This window comes from Zootoca vivipara, chromosome 2 (assembly GCF_965207765.1).
Source record: "Zootoca vivipara chromosome 2, rZooViv2.hap1.1, whole genome shotgun sequence".
NCBI lineage: Eukaryota > Metazoa > Chordata > Lepidosauria > Squamata > Lacertidae > Zootoca > Zootoca vivipara.
Genome location: NC_142584.1, coordinates 49127385 through 49152724, shown reverse-complemented (window position 1 = coordinate 49152724; position 25340 = coordinate 49127385). Strand labels below are relative to the sequence as shown.

The 25340-nt window shown below is 43.1% G+C and overlaps 1 long non-coding RNA gene across 1 annotated transcript; it reads right to left on the bottom strand.

Moving 5' to 3' along the window:
- Positions 1 to 326: 326 nt before the first annotated feature.
- LOC148686845 (uncharacterized) lies at positions 327 to 13847 on the bottom strand. Its single transcript, XR_015948107.1, has 3 exons — positions 13610 to 13847; positions 722 to 781; positions 327 to 459 (listed from the first exon to the last, which is right to left on the bottom strand). It is a non-coding gene; the product is annotated as an uncharacterized LOC148686845 (long non-coding RNA).
- Positions 13848 to 25340: the final 11493 nt, after the last annotated feature.

Below are 25340 nucleotides of genomic sequence, written 5' to 3'. Positions count from 1 at the left end.
ACTGATTTGGGGCAGACTCTCAGTATGTTTCAGATGTATTCTGTTAGATCTTGAATTCAGTTTCGTTAGCTACATTCTCTTCTACTTTTACCCCTAAGGTCCAGTCACTTCTGCAATTACTCAGGCATGTACCTAGAGGAGCTCAGCAAGATCTGGGTTTTGCTACTAAGAGCTCAACATTTCTAAAACCTGAGATGCTCTGGAACTGTTGATATAGGTGAAATCCAATGTAGCGCCGGCAGACATTGGCTGGTGCAGCAGTCCTTTCCCTTCCTCTCCGCCCCTTCCCTGCAGCTGCCAAAACTTCTCCAGAGGATTGGGGGACACCTGGTAACAGATTTTGGGGAGGGAGGGTACAAGGGCTACAGAGGAAGAAGAGAAGCTGGAGGTCCTGTTGCACAAGTGGATTTCCATTGTGGAAGGAGGTGAACAGCACTGGATGTTGCCACTTTAGGACATCTGCACAGAAATTATGATGGACTTTACCAGCATTGCCCATCCAAAGTTCAGCACTTGTGGCCTTGTTGATTTCTATGGGGGAGAGTTAAGTGGGAGTTTTTAAAATGATTAACTCTGTCTGAATTGTGCCCTGTGTGCTTGATTAAATGCAGTTTTGACAGACGTGTTTAAAACATTTTTGGCACAATCTCTGGCCACACACATGCACCACAGCATGTCTGCCATTACCAGCAAACAGGAAATCAGTATTGTTCTTACTTACATATCCGTCTCCCCAAGGCGCCAGTTCTTGATATTCCTTCTCTATTTGGGGGAATTTTGGCTGAGAAGCAGAATAAAAATCCAGTAAACAAATAAATCAAATATAACAAAATATCAAACTTCCCAATTCTGATGAAAATTGAAGGGGAATTGCAAGAAAATATTTCCCCAAGGGACAAGTGGGGGAAATAATTTACCAGCTCTTCCCTACCCACCCTCTAAGCTGAAGACCTGGAGCTATCCTTGATTCCAAATACACTCCTCAAAGATTGTCTGAAAAAAGGAACATCTCTTCTGATTTACATGTGATATAGCTGAAATTCTGAGAGATTAATTATAGTTTAAAGTGATCCATAGTGTTCCAGTGGTAATAATTATATTGTTCTGAATGCTGACCAGCCAGGCTGGAGACACCTTTTGCTAGGGAATAATAATAATAATAATAATAATAATAATAATAATAATAATAATAATTTATTATTTATACCCCGCCCATCTGGCTGGGCTTCCCCTGTCACTCTGGGCGGCTTCCAACAAACATTAAAATGCATCAAAAATCACAGATTAAAAACCTCCCTACACAGGGCTGCCATTAGGTATTTTCTAAATGTCAGGTAGTTGTTTATCTCTCTGACCTCTGATGGGAGGGTGTTCCACAGGGCGGGTGCCACTACCGAGAAGGCCCTCTGCCTGGTTCCCTGTAGCTTTGCTTCTTGCAGTGAGGGAACCGCCAGAAGGCCCTCGGCGCTGGACCTCAGTGTCCGGGCAGAACGATGGGGGGGGTGGAGACGCTCCTTCAGGTATACTGGACCGAGGCCGTTTAAAGGTCAGGGAAATTGCAGGTTACTCCCTCAGGGTGGTTGTTAGATATTTGTCTTTCGCAGGGATGGGGAACCAGTGTCACTCCTGAAGCTCTTGGCAATCAGGCTCAGTCAGCATGGCCGATTGCCAGGGAAAATGAGAGTTGTAGTCCAACAACATCTGGAGGGCCAGAGGATCCCCCTCCCTGGTTTAGGGAACTAATTGGTAGGGGATAGTTTCTTGATCATCTCTGAAAAGTGAGAACCATTTTATGGAAGGAAATTCACCACACCCAGCCCCCAGTTAGGGTGCTCTTAGCATTTGGTGTGGGGAGGGCTGCCGTTTTGGAGAGCAGTCTCATTCTGAGGCAGCGAAAGAAGTGGTGCAAGAGAGATAAGTTGTGAGCTGAAGGCACCTTGGGGTGTAGGTGTTGCTCTCTGGGGGTCTCATGTGGATCTTGTAACTAGTAGGAGTGCTTGTGCTGTTTGCTTCCACCTATGCTCCTATTTTTGCAAAATAATAATAATAATATGAGCTAAATCTCCTAAATCTATTATCTCTCTTCCAAAAGGTAGGCAGTCCCAAGCAGTGCTATCACTGGAACTTCTCGTTGCTTGGGAAATGACGAGACAGACACCCGTAGCACTGTAATTTTTTTGCAGCTGGACACTTTAATACATTACTAATGTCATGAGAGTACTTTCCTAAGGGAAATACTGTTTTTCCATGTATTTACAGTGATATTTCAGAATGGATGTGTAGGTGTGCAAAGTAATGGGAACTAACAAAGTATTCTTCCCCACCCCCACCCCCATGAGAAGTTTGGATGGCTCTATCCATTTGAGGATGAGTGCTAATCATCTCTTAGTGATTGCTTAGGAACAGGAAATATGAAGAGTGCTTTAAAAATAAACCTTGCAACATTCATTTGCCGCTGGTTACAAGGCAGTAGAAGAACACACAACAAAGTTCTCTGGAAATTTTCAGGGTGGGTATTATGTTGTTAAGTGGCAGCAAAACTGTAACACGGGTGACATCATGTTTGCCCTGCGTTGGTTTCCAAAACCATGAGGTAACTATAAAGTCTGGAGCATTTGTAGGCCAAGTTGGCTCGGTGTGCCCCTGATCCTCATTCACCAGCTGTCATGCCCTTGATCTTGTGGAGCTGATATGGTTAACAGCTTAGCTTGGCCCACTGTGGGGCTGATATGGTTAACAGCTTAGCTTGGCATACCAGGTCTGTCAGTGCAGGAGGACGTTAACACCATGTGGTGAGCACCGCTTGATCCACCTCTATATTGGGTTTCATCACGAGGATCTCAACTATGTGACCCAGAATATTTGGCCTAATGTCAGGACTCAGGAGAGGCCTGGGTCTATTGAGCTGTTTCACCAAGACTCCCTGCCCTCCCATCACTGCTGGAATCTGATCCAGTTAATGGAACGTGTGAGAATTTTCAGCTGTCCCAATCGCACAAGAAACACGAAGAGCAGGGCCTGTGTTGTGCTTATATGTATATAGGAGCAAAGGGTATACCATCAACCTCATTTCCTTCGCTTACATATGCAACAGGTCCTTGTGTATTTTTACTAGGATTGTAAGCCAAATGTCAACAATCAGGTTCTCTATTGTTCTTCTAAATCTGATGGAAATATGACAAATTTGTGCTGGGACTGTTGTTGGCTCCTGTCATATTCTGTGGCCACGATTCTCACACTGAGGAAGGGGAGGCATCGCCCCCCTGCTCTTGGACCATTCAGGTTCGATTATATGACCATGTCTGACTGCTCTGGGTCACAAGAACACCCCTCCCGTGCAGTCCCCACCCCATAGGAACCTGTGGTTTAGAAGAGCGCAATGCCCCTTTAATTGAGCATGGTGGGGCTAATAGGATGTAGATTGTCAGACAGCCCTCATAAGGCCCCTGTAACATGCTACTGAGACAGCTAATCTCCTAGAGTGAGGTCAAGCTGACATTGGCTCAAGGAGCTGACCAGTGGCTTCAAACTATCCTCCCTGAGTCCCCAATCTGCAAAAAGACATGACAGCTTCCTGGCTGGTGAGGATATCTCCCCCCTCCATCTACTAGGATGCTGGGGGGGGGTGTGGGGAGTAAAAAAATGTTCTGATTCTGGAAGCTGGGGGGCAGCTGATGCCTGGGAAATCCTGAGCACCCAATGCCGCCAGCTCTGAACTTGGGCAACCTTCTTATTGAGCTCAATAGCATCTGCTGCAGCAGCTATCAAGAGTTTGTTTGACTTCACTTCTCCCAACATGATATGTCACTGATAGCTGCCAACAGTTTTCTTTTACACTGTATTGAGGACATCCTCTCTGAGTAAGAAAATGTGTATGGACACAGAATGAGCATTAGAAGTGTGAATGAAGAGAAACCACTGGGTTAACGGTTCTGTGTCCCTTGGGCACAAGTTTCTCTTTTTGCAAATCTCTACTACCATCATCCCTTGTGTGTGCTTTCAACACTTTATTGTCCACTTCATGCGCTGGAAGTGGTATGTCTTGCACTTGTGCCCAAATGAATTCATTCATTTATAAAAGTGCCACTTCATCCTGTGGTGTAGTTTTCATTTATTTTCCCATCTATCCAATCTTCCTGACAAAGCTGCCAGACCAGTTAGGCAGCCAGCATATGAAAGGTGGGTTGGCACAAATGTCTACTAAACCTTTGCAGAAGTGGAGCTAGACTAGAATTTTCCTAGAGAGATGACAAGGGGAGGGGAGCAGTCTACTCGGCCACCCTAAAGTGGAAGGATTATGAGGTTTAGTGATAAAGTCAATAGCTTTTGAAATGTTTGCATTTCCTTGTGCATTATTGTGAGACAGAGATGGCAGCTCCCCCCCCCCTAGTTTGCTTATGTTGGGTGATACTAGAATGTTATTTCCATAGACTAGGGACGAATGTGTAGGACAGAAACTGCATTTGTACTTTGTTGCCTCCTGCACAACCTATGTTCTTATTCTACATCTTTGGTTAATTTTTGGACATGCAGTGTTGTGTGGTTATTTGTCAGCTAGAGCACCAAAGCAAGCCGACCTTTGGGGTATGACTCCTCAGAGGCAAGAAGTGTATGTGGGGGTTCCTCTTCGCACATCTTGAAGGGCTTTTGGTTTGGGGCAAGCATTGATGCTGCTGTTTCCTGGAGAACCACAATGCCTATAGAAGCCTGCCTGACACTGGCTTTTGTGCACTTTGGAGTGACAGATCCTTGTGCCCAGGTGAGAACTCACTTGAGTTGGTTTGGGCTATTATTATTTTTAAAAGAACATAACTTACTTGGAGGGTTTAGATGCCAAGGTTTCTGTTTCCAGAAGAGCTGATAATTGGGAAGCCATTTTAATGTGAAATACATTCAATCTAGGCTCGTTTCTTACTAACATACCTGCTTCTGGGCTGTGCTACTTGAGACTGTAAGTAGAGACTCTCATGACTAAACAGAAGTCCCTGAACAAAGGAAACTAGCACATCAGGGAGGAAGCTAGACTAGAATCCTTCTCTCTGACATATATTTTTCCCTGTGCAGGGATTCCTTTTGTATGAAGGAACACCCTTTATCATGTCAGTATGTACCAGCAGGTCTGGTGTACCATCTCGGTGAGACCCAGGTCATAGTGACAGTTATCACTGCCAACTAATTCGTGCTTTAGACTTCTCAAAGTCCTTCACATCCATTACACTGTAATCCAGGCTTCCTCAACCTTGGCCCTCCAGATTTTTTTTGGCCTACAACTCCCATGATCCCCAGCTAGCAAGGCCAGTGGTCAGGGATGATGGGAATTGTAGTCTCAAAAACACCTGGAGGGCCGAGGTTGAGGCTATAATCCTTATACAGTACCAAGCTCATAAGGTCACTCAGTATTACCGGTATTGTTCCCATACTGCAGACCTGCAACAAAGACTGCAGCACTGTGAATTCATGGCAGTGGCAAGTTTTCAACCAGGGACTTTGTGATTCATAGCACAGCCTCTTGTCTATGATGCTTGAAGTCTCATCATGAGTATGATTTACCATTTAATCATATTTCGTCTGGCTGCCACAAATTAAATAGCACAAATTTTAAAAGGCTCATGCATCAAGGTGATATTTTGAACATCCAGTAGCTTTTCTCAGAACTGATGCTCTTTGTATAAATAGAACATCAATATGAATAAACAGATGTCACTCTAAAGAGCCTCACAAGCTGGTGATATCATTATTATTTTAAAAAAGGATGGTGCCCATGCTAATTAAAGGAACCAGGACAATCTCCAGGCTATAAAAAGCATTCTCAAAAGAACTGGTGGGATAAAAGACCAGCTAATTTCAAGGCACCCCTTGGAGATAGATTCATTGTGAACCCAGCCCCTACAAATTCCTTTGCAGGAGGTGTGCAAGAAGAGGGGGATACAGTTTCCCCACTCATCATCCAAGGCAGTTCCTCAGCTTATCTTATGTGATCTCATAAGCCCTGTGAAAAAGAGGTTTTACAGGAAGGAAGGAACAAAAAGTTTCCAAGGCTAAGAAGCATCTTCCAGGCCATGATTATATCTAGCCTCTTATGTCATCGGAGTCGCTGTATCTCCCATACTTAGCCTGGAAGACTTCCAGAAGTGACATTGGATTGGAGCATTACATCAGCAGTGCCAAAAGGTGACTGTCCCACCATGTCCTGCTATAGACTGTACATTGGAAAGAGCAGAACAGAAACAGCCATCTTGCCATGAAGTACAGTATTAGGTATCTGTCTTCAGCTGATATCATGTAGACATTCATGTGGGAAATAAACTGTAGGTTCAGCTTAGTCCACCACTCTTTAGCTGAGTTGCTTGCTGTACCTTGAGGAACACTACAATGAGTCTCATTCCATATACCGTAAGACTTCTGCCAGGCCAGTACAAGAATATCTCCTATGTGGGGTTTGATTATCTGGATCTTTCCTTATTCTAAACCTATTGCATTGTTGCCTAATGGGTGATATTCAACTAAGTTTTACTCAAGTGTAGTCATATTGAAATTAATAGACATGACTAAGTGAGGGCCATTAATTTCAGTGGATTTACTATGGAAAAAAGTAGGTGACTACCACCCGAAATGTTCTATGTCTTCAGCTACCAGTAACCTTTGGTGGTAGACAAACTGCACACTCCCTGAGCTGTGTAGCTATGGCGTGCCTATGGTCATCGGAATAAAACCCTAAATTGGGTGGAATTCAACATAATGCAACAATACTTTTCCCCCTCTCCACCCGCTGCATGCATCTCCTAAACCTGTTCCAGGGGTTTTCCCCAACCTCCAGAGCAGATTTAGTTAATGGTGTAGGGAGAGGAGAGAGGTAAAAGATCTGTTGCATGAGGAAACCTTATTTCATGAACCCAACAACTTGGTTGAATACTACCCACACTAATTACAGCCATCACTTATCTAGATGTGTTCTATTGTTTACACATCTGCAACATTTGAATTGCCAAACCCTACAATACCAACAGCAGTTTGCAGACCCTTTTGTTGTGTGGCTAACCATATTTATTTTCCCATGGATGCATACAAAGAAACACACACCACTTCTGTTTATTTATTAATTAAATTTGTATACTGCCCTTCATCCAAAGATCACAGGGTGGCTCACAACATAAAAATACAAAATGAGAACACTAAATAAATAAACAAAAACAAACCAATGACCCCCCCTCCCACAAACACATTTAAAAAGCCATAGAACATTAATCAGCCAAATGCCTGGTTGAAGAGAAATGTTTTTGACTGGCACCTAAAGATATGTAATGAAGGTGCCAGGCAAGCCTCCCTGGGGAGAGCATCCTAAAGGAGGTGGAAATTTACACATTTTAGTCACTTATTGACCAGCTTACCCACAATCTGCTTCTTGCTTCAGTTCCTCTAAGCCTGTTGAGATAGTTGCTGACTCATCAGAGGAAGCTGTGGCAGAGGAGGATGATAAAGAATCTTCCAGGGATAGCTTTCATTAAATAATGGCTGGCAACTTGTGTTCATTTAGGACTAGAGGAGAGCAGTGGAGGAGGAGCACCTAGTAAGATTAACAAGGCCTCTAGAGTTACCCACATTATCCTGGGATAGAGCTCTCTCACTTGAGGATGACCAGTGAAGGAGTCACGGGCTTTGAAGACACTCGAACTCAGGACACAAGAGAGAAATGAGCTAAGAGGAAGGCACGTTTGGCAAGTCTAGACCATGATCAACTCCTACCCGGAAACCAATGTCCCCACTGTGGAAGGACGTGTGGATCCAGAATTGGCCTCCACAGTCACTTACGGACCCATTGTTAAAACCGTGTTTAGCTATGAGTGTTCACCAAAGAAGAAGAAGATTAGGTGATATGTTCCGCCAGAGTTTGTTTATACTGTATTTTAATATTATCATGATGGTGTTAAGCTTCTATTCTATTGTTTGATCTCCTGATTGCCCACTGGAGGGCACCCACATCTGTCTTTATTGCAGAGATAATTACAGCTGCACAGAGTCAAGAGGAAGCAAACAGCAAACTGGAATGGTGATGCCTTCTGTTGAACTTACCTCTGCTAGTGGGAATGAAAGAAATGTTTAGGTTTCAAAGACAGCTCTTTTGTCAGTTTAACTTTAGAAGGTGGCTTGCAGAGGAAATCAGAAGAGCAAAGTCTATACTAAATCTAATTAAGACATGTCTAGGTTCACAGCTGTGTAACTATGAAGATAAAACACATGGAAAATTGGTTTCACCAGCAGGTCTTCTAAGGAAGAAATACATGCTTAGCTTTTTACAACAGTGATAAGTAAACCATGGGGATCCCTAAGGATGTGTGTTGAAATTATGCTACTTAGCAACTACTCACTTGGAGCCGGGGTGAGTAGTGAGATGGGCAAGTTTGTTGATAACATTATTCAGGCTGACAGATTCTCTAAAGATTTTATAAAAGGAGTCAAGGCAATATATACAGAACGATAACCAAAATTGATAAGTAAACAATGTATTGACTGAGAATTATAAAATAACTAAAGGCACTAGACAAGGCTGTTCGCTGTCACCTTTATTGTTTATATTAGTTTTATAAGTTTTGGTGCAAGGAATACGATATAATCAAGAAATTAAAGGAATATGGGTGGGACAGAGACAATATCAATTAAAAGCATTTGCAGACAACGTAGTGATATCTGTAGAAGAAACAACAGAACCAATTCCGAAAGCACCAGAAGAGATAAATTTTTGGAGAAATAGCAGGTCTTCAAATTAATAAAGATGAAACCAAGCTTCTGGCCAAAAACATGAATGATGAGAGTAATAATAAACTACAACATATATCAGGTCTAAAGGTGGAAAAGAAGGTTAAATATTTAGGTGTATAGATAACAGCAAAGAATATAAAATTGTATAAAGATAACTATCTGAAAATTTGGGAGGATATTAAAAGAAATTAGCAAATATGGGGTAGAATGAAACTTTCATTGTTGGGTAGAGTGTCGACCATAAAAATGAATGTATTACCAAGAATGTTATTTTTGTTTCAGCCAAAACTGGTGATGGGCAAGACAGATTGTGTCAACAAATGGCAAAAATATATTTCTAAATATATCTGGCAGGGGAAAAAACCAAGAATAAAATATTAAATACTGATAGATATGAGAGAGAGAGGAGGTTTCTGCCTGCAGGAAATGATATTATATTATGAAGCATCTTGTCTGTGCTGGTTGAAGGAATGGTTGCTATTAAAGAATCTCCATATTTTAGATATAGAAGGTCACAATAATATTTTTGGTTGGCACACTTATTTGTGGTATGAAAAGGTGAAAGTACACAAAGGTTTCACAAACCATATAATTAGGAAAAAAATGTATAGAATATGGGATAGATATAAAAAACTTATTGGAGACTATAACACCACTTTTGCTTTCACCTTTGGAAGCCATAGCAGTGAAAAAGAAAAATATGACGGAAAGTTGGGTAACTTATAGAAATTTGCTAAGAGAGGAGGGTGGAGAATTTAAATTAAAAGAGTTTAAGGATTTATCAGGGATGTTAACAACATGGTTACAATATCATCATTTGAATGAAGTATTTAAAAAGCATATGAAGTGGGGGTTTGGGGAACAGCTATCACAACTAGAGACCTGTTAAACTGTAATGTTAAAGTGATATCCAAAATGTATAAGATGCTATTGGAATGACAGACAAAGGATGAAAATGTGAAATCTTCAATGATACATTGGGCAATAGATATTGGTCATAACATTGAAATGGAAGCCATGGGAATGGTTATGGAATATGGAAAATTTACAGCATGTTAGGGACCCAGGTGGCGCTGTGGTTAAACCACTGAGCCTAGGGCTTGCTGATCAGAAGGTCGGCGGTTCGAATCCCTGTGACGGGGTGAGCTCCCGTTGCTTGGTCCCAGCTCCTGCCAACCTAGCAGTTCGAAAGCACGTCAAAGTGCAAGTAGATAAATAGGAACCGCTACAGCGGGGAAGGTAAACGGCGTTTCCATGTGCTGCTCTGGTTTGCCAGAAGCGGCTTTGTCATCCTGGCCACATGACCTGGAAGCTGTACGCCGGCTCCCTCGGCCAATAATGCGAGATGAGCGCGCAACCCCAGAGTCGGTCACGACTGGACCTAATGGTCAGGGGTCCCTTTACCTTTACCTTTATGGTTTAAGAGCAAATTATATGAAAATGTTATATAGATGGTACCTAACACCTAGTAGATTGGCAAAAATGTATATATCAAAATTGAGTAAGTGTTGTAAATGTAAAAGTGAAAGAAGGTACCTTTTTCCATATGTCTTGCAATAAGGTTAAAGCTTACTGGGAAATGATATATAATGAATTGAAAAAGAATGTTTAAGATAATATTCATTAAAAAAAAAAACCCAGACGCTTTTCTCTTGGGAAGTATAGGTTCAGAACTACCTAAACAGTATAAAAAATTATTTAAGTGTGCAACCACAGGTGCAACAATGTTATTTGCCCAAAAGTGGAAGGAAGAAGAGGTCCCGATGAGAGAAGAATGGTTACAGAAACTAATGGAGTATGCAGAAATGGCGTAACTTACTGGAAAAATAAGACATCAAGATAACAATTTTTCAAGAAAAGAATGGAAATGCTTTATTGAGTATTTAAAAATAAACTGTAATCAGATCAAGACACTGGCAGGATTATTGTAAAAACCTGCAGTTTCAAATATATATATAAGATCTATATGAGAATAGATGAAGAAAAGAATCAGTTAAGACAATTTGGAGTATGATAAATGTAAAGAGCCACAGAAAGGGGGAAGGGAGTCGAAGTCAGAAATGTTAAAATTATGGTTGAATAATTGTTGCAATGTATATAAATGAAAATTATAAAAAAGAGTTCCAAAAAGAAACTTCCAAAATTTATTGACCGGTGAGCTTGTAGTTCTTGAGAGAGCCTGTTACATAGTAAGGCACACCCTCCCTCCCTCCCTCCTGAGAGGTCTGAGGCAGCAGCGCACTGCTCAACATCTGCTGTTTTAACACTGCTTCTGGTATGCAGATGTTGCATCCATATCCCATGATTTTAGCTTGCTAGGAGGATCAGCCCTACCACTAGACAAATGGGGGTAGGAGACAGCTGTCTCAGCTCCCCTCCAGCCATTTCTTCTCACCCCCCAGTCAAGCTGTTCCCTCCTCATGGAGGACAGAGCTGTGTACGCCATGCCGGCTACCCAACATCCTGTGGAGTGGGGGAGGGGGCTGCCATCTCATCCTTTGCCTCAGGCAGCAAAACTTCTTGGACTGGCCTTGTACCTTCCCACCTCAGGAAATGTTAACAGTAGATTTTAAAAGCTTGGCTGAAACTGTCACTGAAGCCCACGGGAGTTTTTCCTCAATTAAAAGCGATTGCATTTGGCTTCACAAAAGCAAAGCAGCCCCCTAATCTCTCAGACTCTGTGGTTTGTCTTACATAAAATACATGCTGTACTTTTTTTGGTGCCAAGGGAAAATATTTAAGTCCTTATTATGTGATAAAGAAGATGAAAACTTATTGGAAAAAGCCTTCAGAAGGAGTATTTTGGTTTGAGCGAAAGAATTCCTTCATTCTCTACTACAGTTTGTTTTACAGATGCCAGGAGCACAGCTCAGGTGACCAGCACAATAAGGTGCTGGGCAGTTGAACTGAATATTTGGGTAGTTTTGGCAAAATCCTAAATTAGGAACAGCTGTGCACAAACGAGCAGGATTCAGCTTGCTGACACTGCCACATTGTGCTGCTGTTACAGTTTGTCCTCCCTGGTATCTGATCTCGGGTCAGGAGTATTACTTTTTACATGCATTTTTCAAGGACAAAGGGAGAAAGAATGCCGTGCATGTTCCAGGCTGTGCATCTTCTGCAGCTGTCCTGACCATGTGCAAGACTGTGACTGGCCATAGGGGTGTTGTTAGCGGTTAGCTGGTGGGGCGGGGGACTCCCAGGTCTTCTGTTGTGGCCTAAATCTCCTACCCCTGCCCCAACAGTTTTTTTAAAAAAACTTTTTTAAAAAATGGACTTACATTATAGCATTCCTCCTGAAAGTCGGCCCGTACATCTGACCATTAGGTCCAGTCGTGGATGACTCTGGGGTTGTGGCGCTCATCTCGCTCATATACAGCTTCCGGGTCATGTGGCCAGTATGACTAAGCCGCTTCTGGCGAACCAGAGCAGCGCAGGGAAACAGTGTTTACCTTCCCACCGGAGCGGTACCTATTTATCTACTTGCACATTGACGTGCTTTCGAACTGCTAGGTTGGCAGGAGCGGGAACCAAGCAACGGGAGCTCACCCCGCCGTGGGGATTCGAACCCCTGCCTTCTGATCGGCACGCCCTAGGCCCTTTGGTTTAGACCACAGCACCACCCCTGTCCCTGCATCTATACATACAGATGCAAATTTAGAATATGTAAATTTAATGCAAGTTTTTTTGCCATGTGTCTGTTCCCCTGAGTCTTTCACGAAGCACCTCTAGCAACACCACTGGCGATGTGGACATTTATTTCAGGGTGGCTAGGGACTTCTTTGGCGGGTTCCTCCTTTCTACAACCGTGGCAAAGTCAGCTGTCAAAATACTCCTGGCTGAGCTCAGTCCTGCAGTCTCAGTGTGTTTTGCTTCACACTGTGGTTTGTGTATGTGAAGTGGACCAAAAGAAACTCACTCCACAAAATGTGTTGACTTCCAGGGCCCAATGAACTCCCGTCAACCTTGCGGTAAGCCCTATGGCCTGCTGTTTCCTTGGGCACTAGCTGTACCGTAACAGTAGCTCTCCTCATTAGAGTGCATCATGTGATAAGAGTTCAGGACCTATTATTAGTTGTGTCTTTTTACAGCCTAAAATATAAACTTTAAATCTCTTTAGTGCGACAGCCCATTTCCGTGTGCAATTAAGGTAAGGGGGAACAGGACAAGGAAAGGGCTGGGAACTTGTCATTGCCATAGATATGCAAATGGCTCTTGTTGCTAAAGGTTTTGCTCAAGATATCTGTGAATTTTATATATTTGCAGCCATGGACAAGTCCATTCTCTGCTCATAAGTGGAGCCATTTTGACCTAATGTACCCTTGGGCAGATGTTTGTCAAAGCCTTATTACTTTATCTTGCTTTCATCTCAAGAATGATTTCTATTCTTGCCCATCAAACAATTTCAGGACAGCTTACAACACACAAATAGAAAACACAATTAAAACAATTTAAAAACACTTATACACACCACCTAATAAAAGCAGCAAGATCTATAGACAGCAAATCAATTTAGAAAAAGCAGTGTAAAATCACCTGCAGAAGTAGAACACATCTTTTTAAGATTAAAGCCTGGGAAAATGAAATGCTGTGCTAAAATTACACCAGGGCAGGAACTTAATAGCATAAGAAGAGCTTACTGGATCAGACCAGTGGCCCACCTAGTGCAGCACCCTGTTCTCACAGTAGCCAACTAGATGTGGGCCTGTGAGAAGTCAACAAGCAGGAACCGTGCAGGAGCCCTCTCCAAAGCTGTGGTTCCCAGCAATTGGTATTCAGAAGCATTGCTGCCTCCTACTATGGAAGAAGAGCATAACAGTCATGACTAATAGCCATTGATAGCATCACTCACCAAGAATCCTCTTTTAAAACCATCCTAGTTGTTGACCATCGCTACCTCTTGTGGCAGTGCGTTCCACAGTTTAACTACGTGGTGCCTGAACAAGAACCTTCCTTTATCTGCTTTGAATCTTTCAATGTTCAGCTTCGTGGGATGTCCACAAGTTCTAGTGCTGAAAGGAGAAGAAACTTTTTCTCTATCCACTATCCTCTGTCTCAATGCCATGCATTTTTTAAAAAATATAAACTTCTATCACATCATCTTTTCTCGAAACTAAAAAGTTCCAAATGTTGCAGCCCTTCCCTGTAGCCAAGTTGCTCCATCCCCTTGATCATTTGGGTAGTTTGTATAACTTTTTACAATGGTTAGTAAGCTTACTACAATAATCAACAGTTTGTAGCAGATGTGCAAGAGCGCCTTGGCATGGTGTGGAAGGTGCTCTGAATTGAGACAGTTTGCAAATTCCTGCTTTGAGCCTAAGTCAGCCTCGTCACTTTACCACCATCACCACCACCACCACCACCCATTCCTCAGTACAATGTAAAGGTAAAGGACCCCTGACAGTTAAGTCCAGAATGTAGAGGCCATGTAAAGTGCTCCTTGGGAAGATCCTATTGGAGCAGATCCTTGTTTAAGGCACCAGATCACTTTACTAGCTCATCTATGGAGCTGTGTGAATTCTACTAGAGGTTCAGCAGACAACACAGTCCAGAAGCTTGAAGGCGGGGGCAATGAAGAAATGGAGATCAAACTTGAAATGCAAGTGGCAAACATTTTTAAACACCTGGCCATTCTAATAGGTTGCGAGAATTTTTCAGTTATTTCAATAATAATTTTCATTTAAAACAAAAAACAACAAAAAAACACCTTTACCTGCTTTTATATAGCATGGCCTAGTTTTAAACATGAGTCAGCTCAGCTATAGTGTTAAACTGGGGAGGTGAGGAGAACCTGAATTCAAATATGCAATGCAACCCTTACACTTGCTAGATAGGACTTTGGGGACAGGTGTCCAGAGACCTCCTCAGCAGAAGGGGCAGGAGGACCCCCCCACACACACACAACACAGTAGAACTTGCTTACAACACTCCACAGCAAGGGAAGTAATACACATTTCCATCTAAACAACTCCCGCCTCCACACCCACAACTATTTCAAAGTGTGAATAGATCAAAATGGTCCAAGCAGCAGTTTAAATGGGGCCCGGCCACGCCCCCAGCCAGCTGATTGGCTGGCCGATGGATGACGTGACTGGGATCCCCCCGGGCGGCGCGGAACAACGTCCCTGCCCCCCGGAGGGGAGGGGTGGTCACGTGATCCACCGTAACTCCTCCCCACCGTGCGGTGGAGCAGATTTCTCCACATGCTGCTGGGAAGCCTCTTCATTCCTCTTCCGTAATTTGCCACTGTAAGTAACTGTTGTTAACAATGGGTAGAAAGTGGAAGGAGGGAGCAGGCGGTATCAGTGCTGTATACGTTATTGCAATGCTTTTAAAGGTAGAATAAGTCAAATGAATGGGGGGGGATCAATGAAGCCCTTAATGAAAAGGGCTACAGAAATAATAACCGTGGCTTTTGCTAGCTTAGCCTAAACTAAACCAGAACAATCATTAAGACTGGTGGTAAATTATGACAAATTTAGCCAAAGGAATAATAAAAGTTGGTATTCTGCTTTAGATTCGGTTTTCTTTTTTCAGTCTTTTTAGGACTTCTGCCCACGTGAAGGTTTCTCTGCTGCCACTTTACAGCTAACTAAAACTAAACTAGTGAACTAAGAAAAGCCAACTTAACATCTGTTTAAAATCCTTTTCTTATTTAATCCATATCACAATACTCCAATATTGTGAAATGCCTAATAAATAGGCACAACTATGACTGAAATCTTGTGCACACGTTTTTAAGAGTAAGCCTCACTGAATACTGTGGATGCCTTAAACATCCAAGAGGGAAAGTAAGAGACTGGAAAACTACTGATGCTTGGCAGGGGGTTGGACTGGATGGCCCTTGTGGTCTCTTCCAACTCTATGATTCTATGATTCTATGAATAGCCACATCCTTCCTTTCTCTTGTAAAAGGGGATCTATTTCCACCTTTGCATTTACTGGTTCTGGTACATTGTTCTAAGAGTACTTTGTTACCCTGGATTGTGTCTTTGGCTACTGTGGCTGTGATACCTCCGAAAACCTGTTGACCTCCTAGGAATGAGTGTATTTGTTAATTTCTGTTTTTCACAGTTTCTTTGTGTGTGTTTTCAATCTTATATTTAGTTTGCCACCTTTCCAGACCAGTTTGTGATTATTATTATTTGTTAAAGTCCTCATTAATATACTTTTTTTTTGCCAGCAATGTTCTCTAACTTAATGCATTTTTAACATTAGTTTCACTAATGCAGGGATTCCCCGCCCCCTAAAATCCACCTAAATCCCCTAAAATCCTCTTTTAGTTCAAAGAAGTGTGAATTTTAAAAGATAGCTGTGTTTTGACTGACATATGTCTTCAACAAGTGTGAAGTGGGTAGGGTTGCATTAAAATGTGAACAGAACTGGATTTCTCCTCCATCCCTACCACTTCAGGTTCCCATTGACCATGAAGCCCACCATCTCCATTACTGCCTCGCCTTGAGGATTTTAGGCCTCAGAAACGAGACCTCTCCCAGCCTCTGGAGTCCTATGCTGTCCTTGTTGTCCACCCGTACAAAGACTTTTACCCATTTTGCTTAAAAGTTTACGAGACTTTCCGAAAAATGCCCTTGCGTATACAATCCCAAAGACCGCAAAGCACGTGAAATCAGACTCACAGCAAGACTGTCTCCTTCAGGCCCAGTTGCAAGGCCTTTGTAGTCTTCCTTTGGCAGGAAGCCATGCAGACATGACGGAGACCTTGGATAAATGTGGAGGGACACGCAAATTCTGTGTCCTTAGAGGCTGTAAATGCCAGGGTGTGTCTGTGTGTCTGCCTGTGTGTGGAGGGGTACCGCTTGTGGATAGCAAAGGGCAAAGAAAGTATCAAACAAAAGGATTCTCTCCCATGGAGCTTCAGGAATTTATATTGGCTCATAACCCTTTGAGAATAAGCACCCCGAGCAAGCTGGCACCACATGAGAAATAACACTGATAGCACAGTGCCCTTTTGCATTTTAGAGCGGGATCACTATGTACTAAGGGAACCGTGCCACTGATTACCAATTAATCATGCTCTAAAAGCTTCACAAGTGAAGAATCCCACAGGCCCTTCTTTCTTAAAGAGGCAAAGGCACTGAGGAACACAGGTGGGGCAGGGAGAGAGAAAGAAGCACAGAGGGAACCACGAAATCGAGGGCGTGCAAAGCTTGCTTGGCATATGGAATTTCATTATTATGCTTATTGTTTTTGAAGAGCTTTTTTAAAAAAAACTCAGAGGAATGCAAGAGGCTGGCAGCAATGGTTGCGGCAAACGGTAATGTGAGCAGGCATTATCCACAGCGGGCCCTTCTGCAGATGTGTAGCGCCTCAGCATTTTGATTTATAGCTGCCCTTGCTGCTTTCTTATAGCTGATGAGGTTCTCCCATCCCACCACCCGTATTTCAGTTCTGGATTGATTTCAGACTGATAAAACTGTGATGCCCCATTTCTCACCTGCTTAAGGATACCAGTGTTTTTCCACAATGTGCCTCGGTCCTGTATACCTGAAGGAGCGTCTCCACCTCCATCATTCTGCCCGGACACTGAGGTCCAGCACCAAGGGCCTTCTGGCGGTTCCCTCGTTGCAAGAAGCCAAGTTGCCAGGAACTAGGCAGAGGGCCTTCTCGGTGGTGGCGCCTACCCTGTGGAACGCCCTCCCAACAGATGTCAAAAAGGAAAACAACTACTAGACTTTTAGAAGACATCTGAAGGCAGCCCTGTTCAGGGAGGCTTTTAATGTTTAATAGATTATTGTGTTTTATTCTTCTGTTGGAAGCCGCCCAGAGTGGCTGGGGAGACCCGGCCAGATGGGCGGGGTATAAATAATAAATTATTATTATTATTATTATTATTATTATTATTATTATTATTATTATTGCCCCTGTCAATCTTGCCAAGTGGCACCACTTGTTACTGCAGCCTAGCTCTCGGTGTTATTGGAAGCAGTGGCCTATGCTTCTGCATACATGCAGTTTTGTATGGCTTTTCTGGATGATGTGGGGTGGGGAGAGCACAATAACACTGCTTTGACCCAAATGTTTTTTATCATGTGGTGTAAAAGGGAAGTAACCTTTCTCACTTGCAGGTAGGCTCGCATTTCTCTGAAGGGTGTACAGTGGTACCTCTACTTACGAATTTAATGCGTTCCAAACGCACATTTGTAAGTAGAAAAAAATTGTAAGTTGAATCCCATAGGAATGCATTGGGAGAAAAAATTCATAAGTCGAAGCAACCCTATGTAAAAATTTGTAAGTAGAAAAAAATCCTATCTAAACTGCATCCAAGATGGCGGACGGAGCTCCATTCGTAAGTACAGTAGAAACATTCGTAAGTAGAGTTATTCGTAAGTAGAGGTACCACTGTAAATGTGTACAGTTGGTACCTCTACTTACGTTCACCTCCGATTACGTATCCTTTGGGATATGTGCGCGACAAACCCAGAAGTATTTTTCCGGGTTTCGCCACACACGCAGAAGCACTAAACCATGCCACGTGCACCTCCAGATATGCTCACCTTGGGATCCGACCGGAGCTCTGGAATGGATCTTGTGTGCAACTGGAGGTACCACTGTGCTCTTGAGTTAGTGTGAGGGGAGCACTTATCTTCCAAAGAACATAGGAAGCTGCTTAATACTGAGCCAGATCTTTGGTTTATTGGGATCAGATTTATCCTCCCACTGACTGGTATGGGTAGGGGATGAATTTAATTAAGTTCACATTTAAAGAAGAATGTGCCTAATTCACACTCCCTGAAACACAGCCGTTCTTCGAAATTTGCAGTTTTCTGAATTTTGCACTGTAGTTCCCCAGCTAGGTAATATGTACAACGATGCATATACTGGGGTTAAGTGTTGATAAAAATACAAATATTAATCAAAATAATATGCAGAAATTCAGCATTTTTATGGGGAATTGTTTTGCAAAAATGTACATGTTGGGCGAAATTGCATTAAAATGGATATATTTAGCAAAAATTGCATTAAAATGTTGATTAATTTTCAGGAAGACTTTAAAAAAAATTCGCACGCTGATGTGGAAACGTGGAGCATTGAACTTCGGACTGTGGAAAAGCCCCAGAAAGAAATGGAGAAAGAGAAATTGACAGAGGGCAGTAGCTCTCTAGGATTTCAGACAAGATCCTTTTCAAGCCCTACCTGGAGATTTTTGGGGTGGGATGTGGAACTTTCTGCATGCAGTGCATGGACCCTACAGAAGATTTATCGCCGAGCAAGTAGGAAAGGAGAAAAGGCTCATTTACAAGATATTAATTCAGATCAGAGTAGGAAAGGGTGATAAACAAAAGTTAGGGGTGTGCCACGGAGGAAATAAAACATAAAATCCATTTGCTGCATGTTAACTTAGAGGAAGTTCCCCAGGCCTTGCTTCCAGGTAAGGGTTGAAATTTCAGAAATGCATCTCTGTGATGTGGCGAGCTGTTGGCGTAGGGAAGCTATTTTCACACTTGGGCAATTTCAAATGAGTGCCTCCCAATGTGAAAGAAGATGTGGGGCATGCCCTACATGGATCGGCTCCCACTCTTTAGGAGAAAGATGAACAGTTGTACTAATTTTGCAGGTCATCCATGAGAGACTGTGACTGGCTCAAGGTCGATGAGTGTTACATCTGAAGAAGTAGAAATTTTCATCTTGGTTTATAGAGGCTCCATAGCCCAAGGGCTTGAGCATACTCACTCTAAAAATAAGTGGGCTGACTGGGTCTGTTTGAGATTAGGACTCTCCAAAGCCAGAAGAATCAAGTTTTCATTCAAACGGTATTTTATTTCTATTTGCCTCAGGAGCCAGGGATCAGATTATTTGCCCATTTGCTTGTACGGTTTGGTTCCATGACACAGCAGTCAAAATGTCATGAATTGCCCACTTTCCCCCCTCTTGGGCTGGCAGCCTTAGTGCCTCTACAAAAGTGGCATTAATGAAAGCCAATAAGGGAAAGGGAATTGCCCATGCGATCTGCTACGTAGGCCTCAGCTCAGCCAAGGCTCAGATACAGAAGACTGGCAAAGAGCCAGAGGACAAAAGGGAAGAGGTTTTGCTCCTGACTTAGAGCATCCAATTTTCTCATAAATAGTGTGTGGTTCTTGGATGGGCGGAAGGCACCTCATGGTGGTTGAGCTGACTTGCCATTCCACCACCCAAAATCTACAGAAAAAGCTCCTTTGGTGACGCTCAGTTTGCCAAGCAAATCTGCCACTTCTAATTGTCTGTCTTTAATTCTTTTTCCTGTTGCCCAGCTCAACAAACGAGTCTCCTGATAACTGCAAGTCCCATTGTTCAGAGGTCTTTGGGTACCCACAGTCCTGACAAATGGCCAGGGCTCTAGCAAAACCTAAGCCAGGCCTGTTGTTTTGAGGGTTAGGCTCATAAGCCGCAGAAAAAAAGCAGCATAATGGTTGGCACAATGGGTCAGCGCAGTGGTTGCTTGTGTAACCCAGCCTTCAGACAGGGGCCAGCTGCCCAGGAAGTTCACAGTTAGGGCATGATAATGGCAAAAGTTAGGTACTTGGGCATGGAAGGATCCATGAGTTTAACTATTCTCCAAGCATTTTTTTTTTAAAAGTAATTTACGTTAATGTCTTACAGCAACTGTAATTTACGCCTTACATTTTTATCTCATCTTTCTCTAAAGAATTCAGCCAGAGCAACATACATGGTTCTCTCAGCCCACTCCCCTTTTATCCTCACAACAAACCCCATGAAGTGGGCTAGGGCAGGGGGTCAGCAAACTTTTTCAGCAGGGGGCCGGTCCACTGTCCTTCAGACATTGTGGGGGGCCGGACTATATTTTTTTTGGGGGGGGGGAATGAACGAATTCCTATGCCCCACAAATAACCCAGAGATGCATTTTAAATAAAAGCACACATTCTACTCATGTAAAAACACCAGGCAGGCCCCACAAATAACCCAGAGATGCATCTTAAATAAAAGGACACATTCTACTCATGTAAAAACATGCTGATTCGTGGACCGTCCGTGGGCCGGATTTAAAAGGCGATTGGGCCACATCCAGCCCCCGGGCCTTAGTTTGGGGATTCCTGGGCTAGGGTGAGAAGCAGTGACTAGCCCAAGGTAACACTGTGTGCTTAATAGTGGAATAGGATTTGAACCCAGGTATCAATAGTCTGACATTCTAACCATTACGCCCCACTGGTGCTCATGCATTGTTCAAAGGAGTATTTCTGTTTTATCAAAAACTCTCCTGCCTATGGACTGGACGATCCCATCATATTTTCAGATTCCTTCTAATTTCATACTCTTAGAGCCCATATTTCAAACCTCTACAATATTCCCACTCAGTTGTCTTGTTTCTGCTCTAAAAAGTCCCAACCTTTTCCACCTTCCTTTGTACCAAAGACGATCCATTCCCTTAGATTGTTTTGATTAACCTCCTTAAGGCAGAACATTTAGGCCCATTGCAAAAGGACAGAAAATGACCAGTCATTTGAGCTGCAATCCACTGTGTCCATTTACTTGGGAGTAAGCCCTGGTGAACTCTGTGGGGCTCAGTAGAGATCCCTAGGATTGCCCTGCTGCTTTGTCACTTTGCATTTTCTCCCCACAAGAGTGGCGTGGTGTGGCAACATTTGCATTCTTTGCCTCAGACCCCAGGATGCCTTGGGCCATCTCTTCCTGCTTCTGGAGACTGGACTTTCTGCCAAAGCATTAACCCTCTGATACTGGAAACATCTGTGTGCTTTCATTTGGCAGAGGAGACCAGCATGGTATTTTTAACTTTCTCAGTGGACCTTCACAGATGCTCAGTTCTTCCTCAGGAACATAAGTATAATTGGGATGCGTCAGCTACTCAGACAGCTTTCCCAGGAACACATGCAGTGCACCCACACAGACCCTGCATTCAAGGAAAAATACGCCCTGTACCTCTACATGTATGAATGGTGCTCTTCAGGAACTGTCTGGGCATTCCTCCTGCCAGCACGGCTGTTCCGTCAATCGCACCACTGAGCTTTACCAGCACCGCATGACAAATAAAGCAAACAGGCAGAAACAGATCAACTTCACTGGATAATGCAAAATAGCTGTGGGAGAGAGAAGAGTTGGGTTATTTTACGGATCGGCAATGTACTTTATAATATTATTTTTATCATTATCATACTGCTTAATTGTCAGTGTGACTTTTAAGTGGCTTAAAAGAATAAAACACATTACAAAAAAATTATAAACACACATAATTTAAAATATGCAATAAAACCAGTTCACCCAAGCAAATTAGACACCTGCATAAACAAGCCCATTAAAACAGCGTCACAATTAAAACAGCAACAGGGGATTCAAGTCAGGAGATTGGGGGAGGCCATTTGAGCTAAGTGGACCAATGATCTGACTTGGTGTAAGGCAGCTTCCTATGACTGTGGTGGGAGGGAAGGGGAACTTAAACGTCTCCACACCATTGCCTCCCAGCAGAATGGGCAATGCTCAAGGATGATGGGAGTTGTAGTTTTGCAACATCTATTGTAACCAGTTTGTAAAGAGTCCAAGTAGTCGGCATACTGGGAAGAATTCAGTGTTTCTTGCAACATCTTGTCCCAGCTTTAGCTATATATTATTTACCTGTGCACCCAGGTAAATAATCCTTGGGCATATCACCATCTTTCAGACTCTCTATAAAATGGGAATAATATTTACTTGCTGATCAGTGTTGTTATAAAGTGCTCTCTTCCCCCCCCTTACAATTTGCACTTTAAAAGTGTGCCACATATTTGATTTGTGCTGCCTCTGACTTTTGAGAGGATTCCTTGTAGTGGAATGAACACCTCGGTTTATGAATTTTCGGTTTATGAACGCCGCGGACCCATCTGGAACGGATTAATTCACTTTCCATTACTTTTAATGGGAAAGTTCGCTTCAGTTTATGAACGCTTCAGTTTATGAACAGACTTCCGGAACCAATTACACCCATGTTTCAGTTTATGAACGCTTCAGTTTAAGTACTTCGCGGACCCGTCTGGAATGGATTAATCCACTTTCCATTATTTTCAATGGAAAAGTTCGCTTCAGTTTATGAACGGTTACTCCGCGGACTGTCTGGAACGGATTAATCCACTTTCCATTACTTTCAATGGGAAAGTTCGCTTCAGTTTATGAACGCTTCAGTTTATGAACAGACTTCCGGAACCAATTGTGTTCATAAACCGAGGTACCACTGTATGTGGCATAAAACTCTCATGGGAATGGATGGCTCAATAATTCCACCTGGAAAGAGACATCACAGAAAACAACAACCAGGAGCATATGCTCTTCTACTGCAATTTTTTCAAACTACTGAATTTACTGAGATATAGCAGTGGTGCAACTGCGACGACAAGGTGAGAAGTGCCTATTTATTGTCCTTTCCATTCTTGTTAAAGAAGGGTAAACCTCTGTCAGGACTGAACTAACCAAGTAGCACAGAGTGGGCATTCTTCTTCGCTCTGGATGGCACTCAATATGTCAACGAGCCCACTTAACAGCTCCGCTAAGTTTTAACTTTCCAGGGAAATGGATAGCCTTCTCTCAGAAATTATTCAGAGGCATTGGAAGTTTCAAATGATGCTCTGTTTCTGTGGGAGCAGTTTGCTCGAGGCCAGATGGCCAGAGTTTGAGCCAGAAGAATGTGGTTATTTACCATATTTATATGAGCATATGAGCGTTTGCATTAATTATACAAGAATCCACAGTACACATGGTGAACGCTGGGTACGCCTTTGGTACTAGTTGCACAAAGTCCGGCATGAGATTAGATGTAAATGTTCTTGGATAGTTTAGAGGCCTTAACTGAATGATGGTTCAATAAGGAAAATGTTGGCTAACAAATTGAGAGTGCCGACTAGAAAAATGAGCAAGTATGAACGCATGCAAAAAACAAGGAACCCTGACAAAAGAGATTCACTGTTTATTTGTCAATATTAGTTTGCAGCGCAGGTCAGTTACATCCTGCTGTGGTTTATAACTCTCAAAAGGAACAGCAAACAGTGCATTAAATGAATGTTGTAGCTTTAGACAACCTTGCTTTAAGGAACTGCCCTCCAGTTTCTGCACAAGTGCTCTCTGTGTAATGTTTCATTTCCAGGTAACAAGTCATATTACATCTGGATTAATGATAATGCCTTCTCACTAACAGATAGCAATGAATTGATCTGTCCAAAAAATCTTTTTTGAGCAAGTGGTTTAAATTTTTTCGAAATGAAGTACATAAATGAAAGACTGCCACCAGCCATGAAATCTGAGTAGGCACAGGAGCCCTGCTAGAATTCCACAGAGAGAGCATTGGCTTCCCACTTGTCACTGCTGCTACTGCTGCTGCTGCAAATATTGCATGTGATTTCCATAGCATTGGAGGTGAGACAGTCAAATGGCTTTGTGGGGAGACAAGAGAAACACAGGAGTGGTGGCGGCAATAGTATGCCATGGAGAGCCACTGGATTTCCTACCTGCCAGGGAGCCTCCACTTTGAGTGTTGCTCTGCCCATGTGTGGGCACTGGAAATAAGGCAGAGCGGCACCGGAAGTCCACCAAGATGGCCGCCACCATGCAGCCACCACCAAGATGGTCGCCGGGCATGCGTAGAAGCGACTTCCGATGCTGCTCTGCCCTATTTCCGGTGCCCACACATGGTCAGAGCGGTCCCGGAAGTTGCTTCAATGCAATTTCCGGTGCCGCGCCGCTGCTGATCCCTCATTTTTCGGCGGGAGACTTGGCAGGTATGGTCAGTGTATACTTGAGAAAGAGTATCACACCACCATGGTGTTCCTCCTCCTATTCTATAGGTCTCAGTCATTGGTAGTTCCCTCCTGGAGAAGCCTCCTCCCCCTCCAATGGCTGTGTTTGGAGATCCACCTCCAAAGGCAAGGCTTCATTCCTAGGCCAAATAGCTGCCTGTGGTGGAATTTTCTATTGAGAATGGTAACCCCACCCCACCCCAAAAGGCTTTCCATCAGATTCTGTTTGTTTAATATACATAAGTAAAGAAAAAGAAAACAAAAACAGGGAGGTAGAAAAGAGAGGGGAACAACACACCAGCTCACATCAAAAATACAATAGCTATCAAGGCACGCATCTTAATTTAAACATATATGCTGATATAGGCCATCCACCTTCCCAGATAGGTATTCAGACAAGACTGACATTTATAATAAATTTGTTCACACACAGCAAGGTCAGTGAGGCCTTCAGATTATTGCATAATAGGCAGTTACTGTTTATCCTTCCAACTCGAAGTATAAGTGTCTTAGCAACCATCATTGTTCACTAAATACACTTTTGTTGTCTTGCCATTAATCCCCATACTACAAGAGTATAATTTAAAAGTGCACGGACATCAGCAAGTATCAAGGATTCCACTAGTACAAAACTGATACTGACAGACCCATGCAGAGCTTCTGAGGCCCGGGGCAGAAGTCTTGTTAGAATAAAGTTAGAAATGCAGCTGGTCCCTGGTGGGGGCCCCTGGTCAACTTAGCCCTCCAATGCCTGGGGAAAATGTACCCAGCTGTGCCTCCCTCTGCATGGGCCTGGATACTGACTATAAGACCAAAAAGAATATATCACCGGACATGCCTGAAGTGTAGGTG